Raw genomic sequence first — 25,791 nt, forward strand, 5'->3', positions numbered from 1 at the left:
TTTCATCTGGAGAATCCAGAGTGTTATACGAGCCCGAGACGAGTGTCATCAGCTCCTATTTGTTATTCCCACCAGCCAGCGCGCCGAAAACCGACGAGTTTAACGCGGACGCTTCGTGGCTTAATGGCTAGGACGAAAGACGACTTGGATTATTACGTTTACAATATAAACCGACATTGTTTTTACGTATATTAGAGTGACCTTGTAACTAGAATTTTTTTTAATTTAAATGAAAATGAAGGAATAACGAGAACGAACCTTGAAAATAAGAGTGTCTATCACTAATACAGACCATCTTACCTCGAATATAACCACTTTAGAAATCAGGAAATAGACATAGTCTCAATTTAAATTTCAGATAGTAAAAACAAACGTATTATATGCTCACCGGAATCCATATCTCTACTGGGAATGCTTATCGCGACAGATTTTCGTCTCGATGTGGCTAACGGTTTCTTTGGACGTCACTATGTTAACTTCACAAACAACTACGTGAGAGGGGATTTTTTATCTCGTCAGAGTGATCTTACCATACGCGATACGGCAGGATAAGCATTCCAAGTAGAGGTATGGACTCCTAACGCTCATTATAAAGACTGTTTTGTTTAACGAAACACTTTTATATTTATAACGAAAAGTCTCAAATTAGATAAAATAATTTATCTCCGAGCTCGAAAAAGACTACTTATTCGCTCGTATTCCCCGGTTGTTCGCCGCTAAAATTTCGGAAAACAAAATATCCGGCTCTTCCATTATTTTCGTCTTAGCGCGCTTTGTTCTTTTCGGATCTCTTCTTAAAGGCGTCCTCTCCGTCTTCTTCTCCGCGGCGCGTCCGTGTATCGCCAAGAAGAGGAGAGAACGGCGATCACTCGAGGCGTCTTCGTCTTCTTCCAGGAAGTCGCAATCACTTAACCCCCACGGACGAGACGGGAAGTTTATTCGCTAAAAATAATAGGCCGCTAGCTCGTCCCCCCCCCCCCCCGCGCTCGCTTATAATAAAGTGTAGGGCCAATTTTCCATAATCTCGGTGCATTAACATTCGTGAGCTTTCCCTTATTGTCCGCCTTCGCTCGGTCCATTAGCGTTCGCCCGCTCGAGTCCTCTTTAACTGCCTCTGGTTAGATAGCGAACACCAAAAAGGAATACTCTCGCCGAAAATCACGCCATTATGTCACCCTCCCACTCGCTCCTGTAGTCGCGGTTAAGCCTTAGTTCGCTTAAAGAGTGTACGGATGTAGTACGATCACCCTCATTCCTAAAGCCAAAATTTAGATATATGTTGTAACGTCGAGAAATATTTTTCCCGGCTATCGCTATACTTTTCCATTACGACTGGTGAAAATATTTCAATGGTAAGGACGTTCGCTTTCCACAATCTTCGTGTAAGATGGTTGTACTTTTTGGAAACTGCATTTGTGGAGTAGGTCTTAAAAGCCATCGCTAAACAGGAAATCCGTAGTCTCGCCGCTTTTTTTTGGGGCATCTTTTTAAACCAGCCCAAACCCCGTTTCCGTAGCGCCCCGAAATTCGGGTTTTTTTTAGGGTCTCCGGTTTTCGGTTTTTGTCCGCGTTAGTCGAGGCGTAAAGTCATTGTAATGTTAGATAAAATTTGACCAAAAGTGCTTCTGGGCTACCGTATAACTCTGCTTTCTTGTTCTTCTCGTTTTCCCCACCAGATTCAACGGATCTTTTGTTGGTATTTTGTTTCAAAAGCTCTCTTTAAAATAAAGAAGAAAATTTCTTAAGAAATAGGACACTCGGAATTCCTTCGTAATTAACACGAATGCTTCGTCGTAATTAAACGTTGTTCGAGTCACTGGCTGAACGGACTCTTAAAATTCCTGTCGAACGCGAAGAAATAGGAACAGAATTTTTCCGTCTCTATAGCGCTCCCTTTCTTATAAAAATTCCGAATCGTTCGAATGAATCTGAAAATCGTTTTTCCCAAGTTCACAAAAGAAAGATTTTTTTCATTAGAAAACTAAATCATTGTTGGGGGACGCGCCAGCGGAATATAAAAGCTCGAGGCTTGAAACCGCGTCGAAAAAAATAGAGTTTCCTCGGGTATAAATAGAGCAAACCGAGCTGAACTGAAAAATGGGACCTTTTTCTCCGGAGTCGAGCGTGTTTGACTGGGCAGCTGCCTTTACCCAAACACCGGTGTAAAGAGTTTTCGTCAAATTCCTGGAGGGAGTCGTGCAAAAATTCCGCCCTTTGTGCGCGATCGATTGTGTATTTCTCTCAACTCGACGCGAAACATTCGCGCTTTTAACTCCGAAAAAGAGTCTTGGCTAAAAATTTAAGTAACATAATCCCAGCGTACCTGATTTAAATGGTAAAATGTCGCGATTTCCATTACCACGTGAAGTGGCGTTTAACTTATACAGGGTGTCCACTAAAATATGGGCCAGGGCGAATATCTCCAAAACAGTCTTAAGTATGACTTTTAAATTTTTAGGTCGCATAGAGTGTGTAGGGGGAAACCTTCTTTGAAAATTTCGAAGAGCTTGAACTATGTCCTCAAGGTCATACAAAAACTATCTCGCGAACCGTAAGTGTTAGAAAGCTGGTTCCAATTAGAAAAGTGTTCCCCGTCACGTTTTAGGTCTATATAGCGTAGACCCAATCGGATTCGATCAATAGGAAGTTGAAAAAAATTTACCAAAATCACAAAGGTCGTAAAAGGGAAAATTGCAAGAAAGTGCTAATACCTCCAAAACAAGTCGTGTTACGTTGTCGAAATTTGCTAGACAATCTCATCATGGTGGGAGATTTTAATATTCGGAGAATTGTATGACCTTGAACCATGTCTTCAAGGTTATACTATCATTATCTCGAGAACTATTAGATTTAGAGCAAAAATTTCAATAAGAAAGTTGTTTTTCGTCGGCATTCGTAACCTTCGTCCTACAATACGTTTCTTTGGCTGCTTCAACGTACACTCAGACATTTTTAAACTCATTCGTTTTTGTATTCCAATAATCTCGAGAACATAATGATGCTTACTAAATTTATCCCACTTTCCTTCTACAAAAGTATCACTTATCTATAGTATTAAAGTTGTTTACGTTGCGCTGTCTCTTCGAAGACCAACACTTAATATAAATATATCATAACCTAACGAATTTAGGATTCAGTTAAGGACTCTATAGCTTCGAAAAGTAATGAAAACATTTTGACGCAATACGAATTACCGCATTAGGCTAAGTAGTAAGTACTAATTAAAAGTTGATCTAACCTAGTTTATTAAAATATATCTCGTTCTACCCAGTCATTTTGAATCCCATTTATTCCTATCCTATTTATGGTTTTTTTGGGTTCAAACGGAATGGCCAACTAATCCATTAATCTCGGTTGAGAAGTAGACAGTTTTTTAGGCGTTCCTCATTTTTTAATTCGCTCTTCAACATCTAAGTCCCTAAAATTAGGTCGCTCCTAATCAAATTGTCTAACAACTTTTTGCTAACAACTTGGAATTTGAACTTGGGCATTAATGGAATTAATTATGACGAGACCTTTTGTCCCGTTTTTTTAAGAAGGAAGTCTGGAATACCGAGTCTGCAGCGCGAGAGATTCGCGTTTAGTCGGTAGTTTAATCTAAGGCCGAGAACTCAGTTGGTTGGGAGGTTAAAAGAAGCGAATTGACGTATCGTCGGGGTGATGGTGGAAAATAACGCCACTGTATCGGTGGCTGGTGACCGAGTATAACTCTCCCGGTAATTAGGGCTTGTAAGAGCCATCTTCTATCTGGGCGGAGGATGAATGGACCAAAGTGAAGCGGTCGTTTTACCGAACCATTGTTTAGCGTATTATCCGCCCGGAAAACCTCTCGGGCAAAGGCTATACTCTATCCCTCCTCTCGCCCACCCACGGATGAATTGCCAGATCTTAGGGCCCTAAGGGAAAAAAATATATATATGAGGAAGAAGAGGGGCAAAAAATAGTAATAGCAGCGCGAGAGTTCTTCGCCACTTAGGGAACACTATAAAGAATAAATAATACCTACAGGCGAGCAACGGCGAGAAGGGGAACCCGAAGACAAGCATCGTGGCCATGATTTACAGCGGGTGCTATTGGGCGAAACTAGCCAGAAGTTCGACCCTGAGCGTTATACGCCATCGAAAGAGTTCCGTTCGTACCAATGCACTTTTCCCCGTCAAGGCTGACTAATATCCTGGTCAACATCGAACGTTGTCTGTCCCGACTGCCTAGCCTTACGAATGTCAATGAATATTCCCTTCGCGTCTAATACACAAATACAGATAGGAATGCGTGTTGTTACAATCCTTTGCTCCCCTTCTCGATTTCGCGGGAAGTGAAAAACGGGGAATGCTATAATTATAAAGTATATGTCTTAATGAATTTCTTATGGAAATAATTTTAGCCCAGAAACATTTCGAAAATTCTATAATTGAGTAATGAGCCTAATGCTCTTAGTCCTGATGAGAACTGGTCTTCAGCTCGAGAGCCCCGGGTGTATCGTCGGAACGGGGAAAAACGCCTAAGTATATACTGCAATAGCTGCTAGGATTGTCATCGATTCGTCTCGGGCGCCCGGTCTTTGGAGCTGTTAAGTATCACTCCGCCGATAGTCGTGTGTTGGCCATGCAGGGCTTAACCGCCGCTGCCTCTTGTCATTCGGCAAGCACAGCCATTTCTCTCTCTCTCTCTCTCTCCGTATGTGGTACTCGGAGATAGATTGCAGTAAAGAGTAAGATACTGCGTCATATCAGCGGGAGTACTCGAACCTTTCTTTATGGTACGGACGCGAAATAGCTTCGAGCTTTATCTTACGTAATTTGAGTTTCATGTAGATGTATTCGATATAAATGGCCCCACCTTGCTCCGGCGTATGGACTCATCGAGGATGTTTCAAATTATACAGCGCCAATGGCGAAAAGTACACGAATTAAACTCATTCTTGAAAATTCCAAGGCCCATTTTTTATCGCGTATTTCGCGAGGCTCTCCGTTCCCCACCCGACCTGACCGCCCGCTTAAATAAAGTTTTACAATGTAGATTAGCCTAAAATATTTTTACATCATTTATTTTTTAAACATTTACATAAGTAATAAGCAACTATTAGAATACGCGTGAAGGTCGGGCAATGGTATTTACATATCTTTACAACGTTTAGTGGTTATTTTATATTTTTATTTTTATTTCGTAAAGAAAGAAAAAAGGGTTGCTTCGAATAAATCCTTCAGACTCGAAATAACTTCGATTAGTCTTGAAACGTATTGAAAGGCAATTGTCCCATTTCAATCGCCTTCTAAAGTAACTTCATTCTTCTTTTTAAGTGTACTAACAGAGTAAACGATAAAAGATTTACTTTTTTATTTTTTTCATGGCGATGTTTTTGACTGAAGTAAATAAAAAGAAGTGTATACGGCGCGATTCGGACAATAAGGGCCTTTAGCAATTTAGGCGATTGACAAGCTTCCTAGAGCGGATTCGCTCTTTTTATTCTTCATTTTGTCTTTTTTTTACGTCGGAGCGAAGCGGGGGGGGGGAGTTTCTAGGAAGAAGTGACTCTCTTACGTGTGTGGCTTTCCCTTATCGAATTCCGGTCAAATACTACGGTCCGCGAGCGTATAGGCGACCCAAACCAGATATAGACTTTCTATTTATCGTCTCGTAAGTTTTTCTTTCCGTCCGCGGAGCGGCGGTATCCGCCCACACCAGGACCCCGGTAGACGCGATGTTCGAAGGCTGGTTCGTGGCTTGGTACACTTCGGTGGCAATCGTAGAGCCGCGACAGTCCGCGCGCGTTTTCCGGTGTGTAGGACGTTCGTCCAAAAATGATTTTCTTAGGTATGTCTATTTTTGCGGGTGGCGTCAAGGTAGCGCTATTATAAAAGGGCTGTCGCCAGATTCAGGGACCCGTAAGAGATAGGAGACCGCTTCCGCCGGAAACCGGAAGCCGCCCCAAAAGAGGGATACGAAATGAATGGAAAAGGGAGGGAAGACGAGTTTTTCGGATGACCAGTCCGTGTCAACTGATGACGTTAGCGAGCCTTCTTTGTCGCATTGTGCCGCTGCCCTCCCCGCTGCGGAACTCTAACCCCGCGCCGCGGCCGAGAGGGGTAATAGTTTGCAGAAGTCCATGATAGAAACCCATCAAGGATCTCGCGATAGGAGCAGTTTATATATCTATAATACATTACGCGCGACCGTGCGTTTATTTTATTTTTTTATATTCTTCATTTTCCCCCCGTCTTTTTACGCGACTTTTGCAATTCTTTTTATTGTAACTACCGACAAAGATATTAAAGACTTCTAGGCCGTAAAGATATTTTTTCGGCCGTACGATTTAAAGTAGCTTGGCTTTAGGGCTTTCTATTATAGTCTTAGTCGCTGGATGTGGACTTATCTCGCTCTGTTTACGACGGAGGCGGATAACGATCGATTTTGACCCCTTGGCCATGAAATATTAAACCGGCAGATTTAATTTTGGCGCGTCCTATTATAAACGTTTGTTTAATACGCCGAGCGGAATTATTGAACTTTCGCGACGGCTCTTTAATTAATTAAGACAAATAATTAGTCGAATGGTCGCCGGGTGAACGGCGCTACCAACAGTTTGCCTCTCCTCGCGCGAGTCGTACGGGCTGATTTATCGGGAGAGCTCTACGTATTCGCCATCAAAAGCTATCCTGGCCATTATATATCTGACGCCGAGTCTCGAAATGGCAGAATGTAGACACGCGCGATTGTTTATTAATACAATAAGACGCGTCTCTGTATACTTGCTTTGCGGATTAATCAATATTCGAATCTTAGCGTATTCGCGAGATAAGGCGCCGCGGATAGCCGTATGTACACGTCGTCTTTAGGCCAGCCTAAACTCTCTGTACGCGGCTTTCAATCGCCATATCGAATATATAGGTCGTAAATAGCGAACTTTAATGAAGACTTCGGATATCCCTTCGGCTCAAATAGTCTCGGGGCCCTTTTGATGTCTACATTTTCTCGCCTCTTTTCGGCCACTTCCTCCGACGGGGGCTTCGCTCCGAGTCATTTTCGAAAACCACCGATATTAAAGCGATATAACGGGCTTTCGGCCGTGTCACTCGTCGCAGTCAAGACGCGTTTTGTATTTCGATTACGCGCGATTTCGACGATGATCGCTTTAAGGATCGAGATGCCGAAAAGGGAGAATTTCGAGCGTGTGATTGAATTTTGGCGAGCCTTAATTTTCCATCTGATTCTTTAATTGCTCAACTGATCGACGGTGAACTTCCAAAAGCCACAATCCGCTCGCTTGTCGCTTTTCATAATCAACTGTTGACTTTTATCGGAAGTGACTATTCTTCCCTTTAACCTTGCTAGTAGATCAGAGTGTCATCAACCATTAAGGAAACGAACGTCACTTTCGAGCGCCGGACTTTGTTAAATAATATTAAAGAGTTACTATTAAGTAATATAATAAACAATAATAATCAGCTAGGCTAATACCCAAGGCACCACCTTAGGCCTAAGTCATCATGCGACCTTTGAAGCCCTTAATTCAGGTGGCCGGGTTACAATGCGTAGGATTGACTTATTTTAATTTAAAAATCAATGTCAATCGTTTTAGTGACCATACCAGGGTGCGCGCTTACTAAGTTATATACTCGCCAACACGCGTGTAAGCCTTAAAGTTTGATATCTTTATCCTCGCGACACTGAGATCAAATCCCGCCTTTGACCTATATAGCGGCTAAGACATAGAATCCCCCTCCGATACGACCAAAAGATGCTATTCGTTATACGGCGTCGCCTCCATTGAGATGGAAATAACCTTTTTCGTCATGTATAACATTAGAGAGCCCCCCGAGTCAAAACTCCCCAATTTAAACCTTATAACTTCCTCTCCTCGGGCGGCACGCGCGCCATCCCATCTCTGCTTTTCGATATACAGAGTATATATATACTTTTCGCTTCCACGACCCTCCCCCTCGCCTAATCCTCAGCTTCTCAGCAGTCAAGTAAAGGCTAGAAGGTTGGCGCGTAAAATGACACGGGAGCTCCATGGCGACGTCCCAGCTCCCCGACGATTTAAATACATGCAAATCACGTGAGAAGCCAGAAGCCCGGCTCTATGATTATTCCATAGGCCACCCAAGCCCCTCCTCCCTCCCCCCGCAATAGAAATAGCTGAGATTTTATAAAAAAAAAAGCGGGCGAGAAAAAGAGATCCGTTCGTCGGCCACCGTCTCAGCCTTCTATTTGGCCTGGATGAGGGAGGGTTGTTCGTGACGAAGGAATTGAGGCCATGTGGTGCGGTGAAAAAATCTCCGGAGCCCCTATAAGATACCTAGGGAGTTGTAGGACGACGAGCTGTGGGGGAGAGCGCCTGGGTTTCGAGATATTGCGTGTGCCCAGAAAGAAAAATACGAAAGCTCCGATATGGATACGCTCGCCTTCCGCCGCGGTGGCGGAAAATTGGGGAGCATCCTTCGGTTTTTCCTTTCTTAACTGCCTAATGAAATATAAAAGACAGCCCATTTTTTATACCCCCCAGATTCTATATTTAAAACTAGGCCTTATTTATACGTAGAATACGTATTATCGATTCTAAATCCAGATTTAGCCATTTTAATTTATTTTGAAGCGATTTAAAAACGTATATCAACTTTATCGTTTTTATTTAAAGCCATATCTCGTATATTTGTACCATTTATATTGGGTCAACGTGTGTGCCTTATAAATGTCAACGACCTCCGAGTATCGCGTCAGTGAGCTCGAGAAAATTCAGGCGGTTTTCGGAATGCGCCACCCCCGCTCTTGTATTCATTTTCGTTCGTGTAGAAGACTCCGTAAGAGAGGAACTCGTTTGCACTCTCTGTAAAGTTGGGCCTCCATCTTCAAAAGAGAAGAGAAAACGGGGATGCAGCGCGTCCAAATTTCGATAGTAAGCGGCGGTGCGTATACAAGGCGAAGCTTGTATCGATTTTGCGTCGTGATTGACTTCATTAAAATCGAAGACTCCGAGACGAACGCTGGCTACCCTAGTTACCGATCTAGTTCCTCCGTCCGTTACCATATTACAGGAACGCCCACACCGCCGCTTCTTGGGGGCTATAGTCCCGCGGGGGTTCGTACTACGTACCTATCCTTTACAGCCGCTTCCCGCGACCGGAAACTCCGTAACGTCGCGGGATTGAATTCCAGCGCCGTTTTCGCCTTCGGAGAGCCACGCGTTTCAAAGTTGCTCTCGCGCCTGGATAACATTACTTTAAGACTTCTTAGCCCGGGCGGATCGCTGAGAGGCCTAAATATCCTCGCCTACACTTCCAAATTACAATTCTCGGGGGTTACGCGTTGGCGGGTGGGGAACCCATTTTTTCGCGAAGGAGGGTTGCGACGGAGATGTTCCCGCGTGTCCTTAATATTCATTGATTTTCCACCGAAATTGCGAGAGCTCTATGGCTGATGCGTTTAGGCGTATGTGTGTGTGGATGAGTCTGTCCTAATTTATTCCCCTCTATAAAGCCCTTGTTCGAATAACTCGTTTATTTTGCCCCCGCTCGCGATATGTTCCAATTTATATTCATAAAATTCATAAGGGGGCGAAAAAAATTCTTAAGACCGAGGGTCGGGGGGTAACCCGCGCGCGCGGAGGGGGGGGGGGCTGCCCGCGGAAGTAGCGTTTCATTTCGGTTTAACGAAGCGTCCTCGTTTTTTCCTTTATTTAAAAAGCGGATTACTCTGGCCCTAGCGCGCGCGTATCAACTCCGCGCCTTGTTTGATTGGCGAGTTTTGGCGCGTTGCTTATTACGTTCGGCGGCACTAGAGGTCGCCTCTTGTTACGGCTTCCGAGAGTTAACAAAAGTCTTTTAACCGTATTCCATCGGGACTTATTAAACTCGAGTACAGATGGTACGGTATATTAACATTTTCACTTCTCCGGGCCGATTCGGGGCTAGCCGTTCATCGCCACTCCGCTAACGTATTTGTCTAGCTTTAGACGAATATTTTTTCCAAACGCGTAGACGCTTAAACGTCCTCGCTAGCAAGTGGCTTCGTAGTGGCGAACGCGGATCGCGATTGGCTTCGGGGCCTAACGAGGGATTTTACGGTGCCGGGTGAAGAATTAGCCAGAAATTCTAAAAAAAGAAAGAAATAACGTTTATATTCTTTTATGACGAATGCCCCCGGGAACTTTACACTCGTGGCCCTCCACGCGCATTCGACGTTGCGGATGAAGCGCTCGCCTGGGACTGCGTGGAACGGAAGAGGGACTCAAGCCGTGAACAAATCCCAACTTAATGATTCTTTTGGCTGGCGCGTCGCTCCGTTCTCTCACTCACATCCCCGTCCTTCCCGGAGACCCCCTCATCTTTATTTCTCTTTGTATAAAATCTCGTAGCTTTCTCCTTTTCTAATATTAAAGTCGGCTTCGTATCTAACATGATTGGAAGGCTGAGTAATATACTTCAAACACATAGTCCCGAATCTAATAACGCGCATCTGTCGTTCATATTATAGCCCCCTCTTGAATTTAAACTTGACTTTAAATTGATTTTTATAATTTCGAAATGTATGGAAATTGTAGATCACGCGAGAACCGTATTATTAAAGAACGAAAAATAATAAAGGAAATAAATACATTTAATTAGGGATTTAAACCTTTTCTTAAGTCGCATTATTAATGGAAATTATATACAGGCTTACAGGTTTTTATTGCCGTAGTTGAAACTATACTCTTTTTGAACAGAGCGGTTCCTTGGGGAGCTCAGCAGCGCGAAATTAAAATACAGGAACAATATATACAAATTCGGACTATTTTAGAATGGAAGTATACTTGAAAGAAAAACACATTGAAACAAAATCATATTTGAATAACATCACATTTGAATAAAATATAAGAAAAACGTAGAGGAAAAATAGACCAAAAAGCGCCTGTAGAAGTGTTCTAGCCGCCGCACACCAGTGTCTAAAGTGAAGCGAGCCACCAGGGGTAATGAATATTTTTTCCCCGCGATTTTTATTTTCATTGGATGAGATTATAGCGAAATCTAATCTACCTTTGCGATATTTTATTTATTCACGTGAGATAAAGGGATAGAGACTAAGCCCATTTCATCGCTAATGTTCTTCTCCCTCTCCTCCTTCCTTATTTTATCTTTGCCCGTGAAAGAGAGTCCGCGAAAACACGTTAAACGTATAATCTTTTCCTTCTTCGTTAAAAATGCATTTTCTCTCATTGCAATCGGCGGAACATTCTAATGAAGTATTAAGAAGAGCCATCGCTGCCCCCGGCGTTTCTTTGTCAAATCCCGGTGGCTACTACGTCTTCGCTTTTATTTACTTTCTTTCCCCCGGGTAAGCTACAAAGTTGCAACGTTCGGGAAGCGAATCTTCTTAATTAAATTTGGAAGATATACCAGCAAAAACATTCGATGGTTTTTTTTTAGTTTCACTCGAAAAAAGCGTCCAATTCCTTTCTCATATTTCTTACGATATTTTGCCCTTTTTTGTATAAATAAAACGCGAAATTATGGTTATCGCTATTTTGTTTAAATAATAAGGAAAAATAAAGATTACCTCATCAATCAAAGGCGGAAGCGCGCTACTTACTAATAACACTTTAATTTCAACCACGCCCCGGTTTAGAAATATTCCAACTTTATTCTTTGACCGTTAACAAGTATAGGCGATGGACTGGCTATAAGAAAAAGGTAATCTACGTTATCGGAAGTTAGAAGGGGGTATATCGGACCTGGTATTTCTCTATTACGTATTAAAGGTTATCGAGAGAACTTCTTTATGGTTTTCTCGCCCCCCGCGCAGCCTCCTTAAATCCACCCGACTTCTTCATTTTCTTTTAGAAAATTTTTTGGTCCTCTCTTCATTGATTTATGGGATAGGACAAAAGAAAAAGAGGGGAGGGGTTTCTCCTCGTCGGGGGGGGGGCGATTCTGAACCCGAAAAGCGGCTGCAGATGGCACACGAGGGGATCCCCCTCCACGCACCTCTTTCTATACTCCTTTGCCAATACTCGCTTCTTTTATTCTTCGGCCCATCTCCTCTTGATAGCCAGATATGTGTCTTTCTCGTCGATGTTAGCCGACACTCTCCTTATAGGTGGGATATTTTTATCCCCCTGTTCTAACAAACTGTCAGCTAACTCCGGTCTTTATCATACTGGCAATCCTTGGTCTATTTTATTGGCTTTCGCCGTCATTATAGGCCATTTAACTTCATTACGTTCGTTTCTATGTAATATTGTAACGCTAATTCTTCACTTTTGATTTAAACCTTCTTTATATTAAACACGAATAACATTGTAAATATCGTAAAGATTTATCTGTCAATTTTTGTCGCGTCATCGTCAATTTTTATCAGCGCAATAGGCGTAGACACAGTCAGTATGCCTTTGATACGCGTTAGGTTAATTACCGTCTTTAATTCGCAGTTGCAGCTGGGCGAGGAAAAAAAATCTCCAAGACACAAAAGAGCACGCTTTTCTCTGTTCATTGAAAATAATTTTTTGGCTGCTCCGAGATTGCGGGCAAGCCCCTCTCGGAGTGTCTGTGTGTGGAAGGGCGGGGATTGGGGCTAGAGTTTGCTTCTCCGTATTTCAAATTTATGACGGCGGGCTATTCTCCCTGGCAAGCTCGCTCGTGCGGATCGTCCGTGCTCGGGACTCTCTTCTCTTATCCGCTCGGCCCACAGGGCGCCCCCCCCCTCCCCGGCCACCAGTAACCCCCCCCCCCTCATTCTCTCCCTCGCTTTTGTAGCGGCTGGGAGCTTTGACGGTAATTAAACGCGATGAATTCATTAGTGAAATTAGCGTCAGGGCTGCCGCTTAGCGAAGCGGGCCCCAATACACATAGATAGACACTTTCTCTCTGGCACTAGTAGTCTATAATTCGCGATACTCGGGCTCTTCCTTCAATGAGGGTCATTTTTTTCTCCTCCGCCATCCCTTCCCGTCGCCCCGTCCTCATCCCGAGCCTCCGGACGCGCTTCCGCCCATCTTCGTTGAAGGGATGGCTGTCGGCCGAACCTCAAACTCGGTAATTGCCGAGGCCATTCTTCTCCCGCAATCTGCAATTTCCAGCGAAAGCTTACTTTTTTGGCGAAAAATTTTCCAGACTCATTAAACCGGGCCCCGGCATTGCGCCTTTTACTGCCAATGCCCCTAGTTTTACAACGTTTAAACGTTTCCTCGAACGTAAACTTACGAGATTGAAACCCAGTACGGAAACGTTCGCGTTAGGAAGTTTCGCTTTGAGGTTTTAACGCGGACAACCCAGCAGTGCCCGTCAAAGGATGACGAATAAAAAAAGGCAGCGGAGGATAGGCGACTAGGATGAGAGCCATATCGCCTTTACGAACTCCGATAACGAGCCGAGTTTGACACTGTTTTAGAGCTCCCGAGGATCGCTAGCCACCGTTACTTCTATCAGCTCTTCGTTTTGATTTATTTCGTTAACCAACGACTACGTAGCGCGTAAGGCTAGGCTCCCACTGGCTCTCCGTTTCGGATCCACCCTGCCTTCCACGAGGCATTGTCTCCGTTACGAAGCAAAGGCTCGTGAAAGGTAGAACAGAGACGTTACGAAGAGCAGTGAGCGCCTGGCTTAAAACGTGTCCGTCGATTTTAAATTCATTTATGTCGCGAAATATTTGTTTGGGATGAAAAAGAGTGGCGTATTAGCTCGAGTCATTAGGTGGCTGGAATTTCCAAGTGGTGGCATACGTTTAAAAAATGTGAAATTAAACGTTTCGACCCTTGGGGATACGTCTACCTCGTCACTTACGCCCTTCAGACTTTCGATTATATTCTTTAGACCGGACTTATATAGCCTTTTATAAATCCCAGTTTTTATTTTTCTCCGAAGAGGCATTTGATTAAAAAAAAACCCCTAAAGGGTGACACCTGGCTGGCGGCTCAGCCAAGCATTTTTGTTTGAGAACGTGGACCTCTAGATAGTGAGGGAAACAGAGTCGGAAAGAGGGAAATAGAGAAGGAGAGAGAGAGAGAGTAAGCTGCTAGGACAACGTCCCGAAAGGCATCGGAGCGAGTCAAATTCGCCTCGGACTTTTCAGCGCGCCAACGAAGGAAGCCTAAAGTTGAGAGGAATAGAAAGAGCGCGAAATAGGAGAGGAAAAGGAGTGGATGGAAGCGAGAATGCCGAGGTGAGGCTGCCTCCTATTCTGAACGCTCCAGGGAACAGAAGACTCGAATACGCGTATAAAGCGTAATTAGTTTATCGCGTCGGCACGAGATTTCTCAAAATTCAACGAGCAGAAACATAACAGCCCCCTTTTACCGGTGAGTCGCGCAAGAAATGGATGAAAAGAGCGCTTCGGGAGAAAAGAAGGCCGGCCAGCTGCCCACCTCTCAGAATGACCCTAATGAGTTTGACTCTAGCCCACCTGTAATTAAGGAAAGACCCCCAATGTCCGCGTTACGCGCCAGACGACGGGCTTCACTACGTATACGTAACGTTTAGGCGCTAAAGGTCAGATACGCTCGGATTTACAAAATAGTTCGGATGGGGGCAACGAGGCTGAGGCGTAATTGCTTCAATTAAGGAATGGCACTTTGTCCTTCAACGGAGGCGCGATACAATTATTGTCCTCGACTGGAAGTCTGAACGCCGCCGGCTTTCTATTCTTAAACACGCGTTCGTTTAAAGTCGACCGCTATAGTTAGTCCCCGTAATTGCGTTACATATTGTATCAATTTAGAGTTTTCTATTTTCTAGATTCGCGTAATATTTACACCAACCCTTTGTAGCGTTCTTAGTACCGTTACCATTTTCGAGCCGACACCCGCGAGTCGTGATGGAAACGGTTCGCTCTCGCATTTGACAAGTATAGTTTAAGGAGGAGCGTTCTAGCTGGTACGTACCTACGGGAACCAAGAGTAAAACGGTCCGAGCGATGGAATATTCGTGTAACCGCGTCAGACACCCCGCTGATGATCTCGTAAACGCGACGTTAGAAAGATGCTTTTAGGGAAATTTGGTCCGAGCTATAACCGTTTCTGATAGCGCCACCTATCATAATGGTCAATTCGAGTCGAGGCGAGCCAACTCTCGGGGATAAGACCGGCAACGTGCCGAGAGAATGAAAAAGCGTTTTCGAGCGACGAAGCTCCCTTGACAGATATACCGAGTGTTTTATCGAGTGCGTTGTTGAAAGCTTCAAAAAGCCCCTAACCTAAGTTGATATAAAAGAGAAAGGAGCGAGAAATCGATGGGCCGAGACCTCTATCGGTGACTTTGCGTACCGGCAAATGTTATAAACGCGGAGTCCGCGAAACGAATAATCCTTGGCAGCACCTACTCTTATCAATCTCCATTAGGGTGAAAAGGGCGCCTTCAACGCCTAGACGCGAGTCCAAAAACAAATTACTTCGTTTGATTTCCTTTTGACGATCGTGGCAACCATCACCTCCCCCCCCCCCAATCGACACGAAGAATTCCCGTATTAGTCAGTATTTACAGTCCTTAATGAGCTTCCACTATTAGTAACTTTTACGAGCACCGTCGGCGCTTATACGCGTTCAGGTAAAATTGAATCGCTTTTGAAAGGAGAGAGCGTAATTTGTTTCGCCGAGCCTATTTACGTCGGCGTTTCATTAATAAACCGCGCTATGAGCCGAGTTCGTTTTATTGGGCTTAATAATTAATATCTTCATTAGGAAGCAGTCACTTTTACAAGGAGCCGGGGTTATACGTCCACTTTGTCTACGCTTAAATAGATCCTTGCCACCGCTTATTTGAAAAATTAGTTTTCCGCTCCGGCGTCGATTAGGCCTCGAACAATGATCGATCAAACGTCGGAAGGGGTAGGAAAGGGGTGTCACCCCACCCGGCCACTCTCGCTTTCTCCCCTGCCTCCCTCCCACCTGGGCTCTCTTTCTTAGTTTCATTCGGTGTCTCTTAGAAGGATCGCGCGACGAGGAGTCCAATTCCGGGCGCGCGCGCGCTTCCCCGCGAGACACTCGCGGATCGAGAGAGGAAAAGGAGTGACGGAGGGCTGGCAAGAAAGGTAAATGGACCTCGCCGCCCAGCTGACACCAACGACAAGTCGAATTTATGTCGGACCATTCCAGCCATTCGTATAATATACACGCTCCTTTTTCGTATTGAGAAGCTATACTCGAGAGAGTCTTTCGAGTTAACGCGTTCCACTATTTAAGACTCTCCTCTCCTTTCCGCCTATCTCGAAATCTATCGCTTATAAATCATTGCGAAACCGTATATTGCTTTCCAAATGAGAAAATAAACATCGCCGCGCTTTATTTATCTAGTTGATTCGCTATTCCAAATGATATTATCAATGGACTAATTCGTTGAAAATTATCTTCTATCGATCATCGTCTCTAGAAATATGCAAATTAATAAATTATTAACAATTTTCGTAGAACGTTGGCGTAATCCGAAACATTTCTGTAACATTTCTAACCAATTATACAAGCTATAGAAAATATATTTATTTGTTACTTTAGATCGAGCGTTACTAAATGGTTGCGTGCGCATTGTACTTCGAAGATAACTTTGCTTTAGAGTTAAGGTTAATGGAATCTTGGCACATTTTACTTTTCTCATTTGCAATCTTGTTTAAGGGGAATATAACCTCAGGTATTTCGTGTGGAACACCAACGTTTGCAGCTCTGGCCGCTCTTGCCTTTAGCTTTAAAAATGTTTAGCGCCAGAGTACAGGGAAATTTTAAAAATTGAAGGGGTCTTTCATAAAGATGTTGAGGTTAACGGTAATAGTTATTGTAGGGAGCTGTTGGCTCGAGTGACATGAAGGGCTTGCCACCACCCTCCTACGCATTGTAACCCGGCCACCTGAATTACTGGCTTTAAAAGTCGCTTGATGACTTAGGCTAAGGTAGTGCTTTATTAGATTGCTTTGCAAGTTATATTCCCGTTAAGCATGTGGTATGTTTTGATGTAAAAATTTATTTTTTAAAAAGTTTAAAAAAATTTAACCTTTCTTTGATTTGACTTTTATCTTCTCGACTTAAAAAGATTCAAATTGATTTAATATATCTAAGTAATATTAGTAAAAATATATATAAAAGTTTATTAATTTAAAATTGGAAAAATAAGCGAGTTTAGGATCTGGTATACAATTAACCGAGAATCTGGGTTTCCGTGCGTTTGAAAGGAATGTGGAAAGGGGCACACGGACTTCTTTCCGGGACTTTTCTCGCGTGTCCCTTATCCCCTTTATATATATATGTCCCATCTTTCGGGGGAGGGGGAGGTAGTGGGCTGACAAAGAGGCAAAGAAAGAGAGAAAGTCGTCGTAGCTGGGGCCGCGTTCCTTTTATATTTGGGCATCCCTCCCCGGAGTGTACGCGTCCCGTTATGTCCGAAAAATCTATTTCACTCAGAGGCAAAATACTCGCAACCGAAGGACTCTAAAATGGGGCATTCGGGAGTTTTGCGAAAAATGCGGGTTAAAAAATGAAACGTAAAAAAGGCTTGATAGTTAGATAGAAAAAAAAGTAAAGTAGGGAAAAAATATATAAGCCCGTGGCTGCAAAGGGTGGAAAGAGTTTGGGCGCGAAGGAGAAAGGATGAGGCTGGGGAGCCCAGAGAGAGAAAAAGAGGATGGAAAAAGTCCGGCTTTAACGTATGGACGCTTTGAGCGTCTCTGACTGCATCTATTTGGCTCACTCGTGCATGTTTGTCCCCCCTAAAAAGTCCTTTCACATCACACATCAGCGACGTCTCAGGCGACGTCCCGTCTCGCTCTTCTTCTCCGCTCGCCTCACTCTAATGCGCAAAATTTTGCTAAGGGGCCATTCGTAAATTATCTCCATTCGGGCGTACGTTGAACGTAAACTTCCCAGCTCGAGAAGACCTTGAATTTGGAAACACGAAGCGATACTCGTCTTACCTAATATCGCCAATGGCAAGCGTTCGGAAAAGAACCGGTTCTCGGGTCGTGGTCGAGAGGAATGGCGGAGAAGCTTTAGGCGCATCCCCGCCGCCTCATTAATTCCGTCCCTAAGATTTCGCCTCCCCATTTTTGCCGCGACTCTTCTTATTTGCTAGCTGCCATCTAGCGGGTCATCTCGGAACTCTCGATCGGGAGTCAGCGGCTGCTACGACGTCGGATAGTTCGAAGAACCATTAGATCTCATCAAGGCCCCTCTTCTTCTCGGCCAAAGTTCTTATCAGTCTTTAAAAGGGCTAAAGTATATATCTATTTTAAAAGTGGCTTCGCTCTCGAAGAAACGCGTTTCGCGGGGGCTCTGCCGAAGTTATTTCTTTTTTCATATTTATATCCCGCTTTACATTAGAATAGCGTCAGCTGTCAGTGGGGTGTCTGCTCGCTGAGAAACTTCCCGGCGAAGCTTCGAAATGACGAAATCCGATATTTGGCCTCTCCGGGCTTTAATGGGAGGGCCTCTATAGAGCGAATGAATATTAGCGTCCGCGCCTCTGCGGGCTCGCTTTCCCGTATAGCCCGAGAAGTCTTTTTACTTCCCGCCTCCCCGCTTTAATTTTCCCCCTCGTTAATCACTGCTACCGCCATCTGGAGGTGAACTCTAGTCTCTGTCGGGATTCCAGCCCGCCCCTGATGCGCCAAACTCTCTCTCTCTGGAAGGGTCCCGCAGGATCTCTCTTCCAAACACCCTACCCTCTTCGTGTTCTCCTTTTCCCCCTAAAATTGGATCATTTTCCGAAATCGAACTTTCAAAAATTCTTCTAATTAAGTAGATAAGGTATTGTCAGTTGCTTCTAGCGCCATCTATTGTTTATTTACGACCCGATAATCTGCTCCAGATTAATTCCGGAACTTTCGAGAATCATGGTCGTTCTATAAGTTGTCCGTAAATTCGCCGGGATAAATCGATTAACGCTTTATGAGCTTAACCCAACCCGATTGTTGCGTCTTCGATCCGTAAATTCGAAATTGTCATTCTCACTCTATAAATTGGATTCAAACTATAGAGGAAATAGCTAATCAAGTTATAACGGCTACATTTCACCCGCAAAGCGCTAAATTCTCTGAAATTTCATTCACTTAAAATTTTGTTTTAAGGGTACTTATTACTTAACGTCAAATATGAAAATTTAAAAGATTAACTGTAGTTATTTCTGTAATTTGAAAATTATTTTGATTAATGTTTGGATATTTAAGTATGAAAATTGGTTTAACGGTTAATGAAATTTTTTACTATTAAACCTTAGAAAACTTTATCCACTTGGAATGTTTTAAATTTATAATAAGTTAAGTTAGAAGAAACCACCTATGGACTGTGAGAAGGATGATAAAATACGCGAAAAAGTAGATTAGTCCATAATTAAAAGGGATAATATAGCTAAATCCTAAACAAATTTGAAGAAATTAAAAAAACTTACTAATAACTCGTACCAATAGGTCTTCGAGCAAAAAACGCGAAACTCGGATCAAATATATCTTCGAGTAATAAACTAAATTAAAAATAAATAAAATAGCCAGAAATTCCAACGGTAGACCGGTTTCGTTCTATTTGGAACTCATCAGTACCGTGCGGGAAATCTGGCTGGCGACTGTCAAATCTAAAGGAGAAACTAAGCCTAAACATTAAAAATTTCAAAAAGTTTTAAATTTATAGATTGCGACAGCTTTTTTAATGGTATTATTAATAAAAGATTGATAAGATTTTTAATGGGTTGTCCAGGGAATATTTAATTAATTAGCCTTATAGCTTAGGTTAATGAAACTGTCGACATTAAGATATAATAAAAGGTTTATTTACACAAACATATTAAAACATACTAAAACTTAAAACTAATCTAACACCAACAGTAAGCTAACTTACATCTAATCTTAAAAGTAAAACAATAATTTTTGGCTGGTTCCCCATCTTAATTAAAAGTTTATACGGTACCGTAGCGTTTATCGTTCGGTGGTTTGACAACGAACTCTTAGAGATGATCTCTCGATCCGTAGTCATAATGGCGGCTCGTTGGCGTAGAGGTTCAATTGCAGTCGGTTCCGAGGTTATTCTTTTGCGGGATACCACGTATCACTCAATCACTCATTTTCTTTCTCGCGCATAAATTTAACCACGAGGTCGTGAGAACATAGCTCGACTTTTCAGTACTCCACCCAAAGCTCAACTGCCTGACCCTTTCTCCTTTTCGGTCCTTCCTTTCTCACCTCCTGGTGGGCGCTCGGGGATGACCGCGCGTTTGCCAAATATCTTGGTTTTTCCGAGGATTCTAGGGAGAGCGGAAATTTACTCTCCAGGTGCGAATGCGATGCGTTGACGTGTCACTTGTCATAACCAATGTTCGGTTGATATATATTTAAAACGTTTAAAGGAACCAGCTTTTAGGGGGGAAACTAACTTAATATATCCATAAAAACCGTTACAAGATATAGGACAAATATGTTAAAAGGTTCCGTTAAATATGTACGTTTTAAAAATAATTTGAAGAAATGTTAAAACAAAGTTTAAAGTGATATAAAATTTTAAACCAATTGAATGTTCTTAAGCCTACTTAGCCTAATGGTTAATCCGTCACTGACTGGTGGGCGCTCTCGGTGAACAAATAATTGGGTCACGACTCGTCAAAATGGGCGTTCTTGATGAACAAATAATTGGGTCATGAATCGTCAAGATGGGCGCTCTCGGTGAACAAATAATTGGGACACGACTCGTCAAAATGGGCATTCTTGATGAACAAATAATTGGGTCATGACTCGTCAGGATGGGCGCTCTCGGTGAACAAATAATTGGGTCACGACTCGTCAAGATGGGCGTTCTTGATGAACAAATAATTGGGTCACGACTCGTCAAGATGGGCGCTCTCGGTGAACAAATAATTGGGTCACGACTCGTCAAGATGGGCGTTCTTGATGAACAAATAATTGGGTCATGAATCGTCAAGATGGGCGCTCTCGGTGAACAAATAATTGGGACACGACTCGTCAAAATGGGCATTCTTGATGAACAAATAATTGGGTCATGAATCGTCAAGATGGGCGCTCTCGGTGAACAAATAATTGGGTCACGACTCGTCAAGATGGGCGTTCTTGATGAACAAATAATTGGGTCACGACTCGTCAAGATGGGCGCTCTCGGTGAACAAATAATTGGGTCACGACTCGTCAAGATGGGCGTTCTTGATGAACAAATAATTGGGTCACGACTCGTCAAGATGGGCGCTCTCGGTGAACAAATAATTGGGTCACGACTCGTCAAAATGGGCGTTCTTGATGAACAAATAATTGGGTCACGACTCGTCAAAATGGGCATTCTTGATGAACAAATAATTGGGTCATGAATCGTCAAGATGGGCGCTCTCGGTGAATAAATAATTGGGACACGACTCGTCAAAATGGGCATTCTTGATGAACAAATAATTGGGTCATGACTCGTCAGGATGGGCGCTCTCGGTGAACAAATAATTGGGACACGACTCGTCAAAATGGGCATTCTTGATGAACAAATAATTGGGTCATGACTCGTCAGGATGGGCGCTCTCGGTGAACAAATAATTGGGTCACGACTCGTCAAGATGGGCGTTCTTGATGAACAAATAATTGGGTCACGTCTCGTCAAGATGGGCGCTTTCGGTGAACAAATAATTGGGTCACGACTCGTCAAGATGGGCGTTCTTGATGAACAAATAATTGGGTCATGAATCGTCAAGATGGGCGCTCTCGGTGAACAAATAATTGGGTCGCGACTCGTCAAGATGGGCGTTCTTGATGAACAAATAATTGGGTCACGACTCGTCAAGATGGGCGCTCTCGGTGAACAAATAATTGGGTCACGACTCGTCAAAATGGGCGTTCTTGATGAACAAATAATTGGGTCACGACTCGTCAAGATGGGCGCTCTCGGTGAACAAATAATTGGGTCACGACTCGTCAAGATGGGTGTTCTTGATGAACAAATAATTGGGTCACGACTCGTCAAGATGGGCGCTCTCGGTGAACAAATAATTGGGTCACAACCTACCGAAATGGGTGCTTTCGATGAATAAATAGTTGGGTCACGACTCGTCGAAAAAGATGGGCATTTTCGATGAAAGTTAATTTCGAGTATCTTTTTCTCGTACCGAAACATCTGATAGGAAATATTGACAATTTTACTTTAGACCAGAAGTGATACGGCAGCCCATAGCTAATATTTTTCGAAATTAAATTGTACTCGTGAAAAGTTCGGCAACTCGGAAGAATTCTCTGTTCGAAACTGCGAGCGGAAAACGGGCGTAGACGAAAGACATTTTTGCGCCGCAGCCAACTCCAATAAAATATTTAGGACTTTTCCCGCGTAATGATTTTCTTTTAAAAGTCTCATTTCATTTTCATGGTCCCCGCGAAAGTTCAGCCGGCGGAGCCGAATCTTTACTTTTCGGCACGGAAATTTCAAACTGCTCGTAAAAACGGGCCTTCTCCTTTTATACTCTTCTGGCCAATGTCGCCCCGAAACCTCGCCGTCCGTCGCGACTACTCAACGTATCGCTCGTACCATCCACCGACTATCGAACGCGTAGCCTACCTCTTGGAACGCGTTCAGGAGTTACCGCGTACGTCTAACTTTATAGAGCTACTTAGAGGTTTTCTTCGCTTTGCTTCTGAACGTTTTTTGTCGAGATAGCCGCTCGCGAAGATATCGGTTATTTAAATATCAACGGTGATATATAAAGTTTTTTTTTTACATCGAGGAATAGAGAGACTATTCTTGCTTCTAATGGCGTATTCTTGTACGGCTCTCTATAGCATTGTTATAGTTTTGAATAGATTTGTTTTGGTATATCGGTACGAATCTTTCAGTTTACTATCCTCATTTTACTTTTACGTTAATGTTTATAGAATGTTGATATTTATAAGTATTTCTTTAAAATTCACGTATTACTATTTTCTTTGTAGATATTTGAAATAGAGTGAATCTTTGCGGATTTAAAATCAGAAATTCAAAAGGTAAGCTCACTCCTATCTATCTTAATTTTTAAATTTATACCTACAAAATGCGTTTTAAGGAAAATTTAATATTTAAAGCGGTCCTTGTACATATTTGTTAATGAAAATAAGTTCCTTTCAAATTTAATATAGCAATCGTGATTAAATTTCGGTATAATTATCTTGACCGTAAAATTGTGACGGTCGTAGATCCGCCGTATATATATCGTTACTTTGGTGGAAAGAGAGTCATTTTCTTGGTAAGTTAGGAGGGTTTGAAGTATAGCGCGGCTAGTGTACACGAGAGCTACTTTGCCAGTCTATAGTTTCAGATTTCCCCGGGGAGTTTTTTCCCCTTTATCGACTAGGAACATCGTCTCCGTGTATTTTCCATTCTTAGTTTGCATAATCGGCCTTCCGGGTAGTATTAATCTCAACTGGTTTCTTCTCCTATCCCATCAGCTCTCCCACGTCCCTCGCAGCACCCCCCTTCTTCTCCGTATATCTCTCCATCCCTATCTGTTCCGCCTCAAACTCTTTTTTAAACCATCTTAAAACCAACCACTCTGAGATTCGCTGCCTCCTTGCCTCTCGTCCTTTAATCCCGTTATACGCCTATATATTACGTATCATTTTTTTTCGAACGCTTCAACCTTTCCAAAAAGCGCGCTCATTCTTCCGTGACTATTTCGCTATGGAAGTTAGCGTCTAGAGAAAATTATCATAGGCTGCTATTTTTTTTAGCGTTCAAATATAAATCATTTAAACTTAAACCATATATATCCATAGCTACGCCTTTGTTACGAAATTCTACAATTTTATTTTTATATTTCAAATATTAATTTAATTAATATTCAATGCACTTAAATTTTACTCATTTTTATTTATAACTTTAACATTCCATAACGTTATTTTTCTAAGGAATTTCAAAGACAAATCTTCAAATAACTTCCGCGATCCTTTCAGAGTCGTTCGAATATTAAAGATAATTAATTAAAAAATCGAGGACTGATATATGTCGCTTTTAAAACGAACGTTTATAGGTTTCTAAATAGCGTATTACATTTAGCCTTTAAGCTTTTATTATTCTAGATGTGATTTATTGTTAAAACAGAGAGTTTTATAAATGTGTGGCGAATATCTGATGGGTAGAGAAAAAGGGGTCTAGGGTGGAGGGCTTTTAGATCGTTACTTATTCAAAGACCGTAAGTTAATTTGCTTAGAGTGAAATTTCTCGCTGCTAATATTTAATGTATTTCCATATTGAATTTCTACCCCAAATACATTTAAAATATATATAAAAGGAAGATGTTTCTACCATTTAAAAAAAAGATGTCTATAAAAGTGCGCTTCCTTACTCAAACAAGGTAAAATATTTTCCGTTCAATCTTTTAAAACCTCGGAAATATATTAAGCCATTTCAAGCGGCGATCTTTAATAATTTTCAATACGATATCGCCAGCATCGATAATTTATTTTATTTTAAATTATTGACTTGGCCGCGTTTGCGGAAATTATAGAGATGTAGATTTTGAAAAAAGTTAGCAATACAGTTAATTCAATTTGAAACTCATGACGTCACCAATATTATTCGCCTATTGAGAAAATCCAGTAACTGTCATGACGTCACACTTTTCCAAAAACGTATCAAACGAAAGCCCGCTATTTAGTGAGGCGCTACACTGGGGCCTTTGGCGGCGTTACAAGAATAACCGACTACGCGCAGGCGCGCGAGAATAATTTCATATCCTCTTTGACTTCCTAAAGACTATTTAGCTTTTGGCTTAGCTTAATAGATGCTAAAAGAAGTTTTTTGAGGTAAAATAAAAACCGTCAATAGGAAGAATTTTTAAATTCAAGACGCGGTGAATCTCGATAACATCGCGCATTTTTTCGTCGCACGTGTAATTATTCATTCGATAATAAAATCGAATCACGCGGGCTAGCAGCGCCTCTACCGGAGATAATAATTTTTGGGGGGAGGATATTACGGCGAGTGCTCAGGGTGAAACCTTTTCTTACTCTATGATAGTAGTGTAGTGGAATAGTACCTGGTACAAGAACCCCAGACAGAAAGGTATTTGTTTACTTACTCTATACCTTCAAGAGCTACAGCTAAGACTAGGCGCCCACTGGCTCTCCGTTCGTATCCGTTCTGCCTTCCACAAGGCATTGTCTCCGTTACGAAGTAAATATAATATAATCAGCTAGGCTAATACCCAAGGCACCACCTTAGGCCTTCAATCGAGCAACTTTTTAGTTCAGGTGGCCGGATTACAATGCGTAGGAGGGTAGTGGCAAGCCCTGCAACAGCTCCCTACACTTACTATTATCGTTAACCTCAACAAGTTTTTATGGAAGGGGAAACCGAAGAACTCGGGGGAAAACACCTTTAACCAGTGGGGAGAGAACTTGCAAGCAAGTGCCACAAGTTGGGATCGAACCCCAAGGCTTGTGAAAGGTAGGACGGAGACGTTACGAAATGCAGTGAGCGCCTGGCTTAAGTGACGTAGACAAAACATTGTCACATGATGTCCCATATTTTATTCATCGGGTTCTGAATAAAGGCGGGTTTTCACTAGGGCAAAAACGCCACAACGGTGAGAGTCGACGCAAAAATATTGCATTAGGCCTAACGGGAATTTTTCGCGTCGACGTTCAGCGTCGTGGCGTTTTTCCCTAGTGAAAACCAGCCTTAAAGAAATAGAAACAGGGTTGGCACAATTTTGCCAAGGGTGGAAAAAACCGCGGAAAAATCTAGTTTTTCCACCCGGATTGTTTTCCTGTTAAAAACGTGTGGAAAATCGTACTTCCATGGTTTTTTCCACCTCTAGTGGCAAAATTCAATAAAAAATAAATAATAAAAGCAGTATATTCTTCTATTCTATTCACTCTTCTTCTGGCCTTTTTTTCATCTCT

The 25,791-nt window shown here is 42.6% G+C and overlaps 1 protein-coding gene across 2 annotated transcripts in view; it reads left to right on the top strand.

Annotated features, from left to right (window-relative positions):
• LOC149932750 (irregular chiasm C-roughest protein-like) overlaps positions 1 to 25,791 on the top strand; it is a 194,120-nt gene that overhangs the window by 42,262 nt on the left and 126,067 nt on the right. For both annotated transcript variants that reach the window (XM_090155787.1, XM_090155791.1), the window contains exon 3: positions 22,843 to 22,893. The gene's annotated coding sequence lies outside the window, so the exon portion shown is untranslated. The remainder of the gene's footprint in view (positions 1 to 22,842; positions 22,894 to 25,791) is intronic.

The sequence above is a fragment of the Leiobunum rupestre genome, chromosome 8, assembly GCF_980474605.1.
Source record: "Leiobunum rupestre chromosome 8, qqLeiRupe1.1.hap1, whole genome shotgun sequence".
Classification (NCBI taxonomy): domain Eukaryota; kingdom Metazoa; phylum Arthropoda; class Arachnida; order Opiliones; family Sclerosomatidae; genus Leiobunum; species Leiobunum rupestre.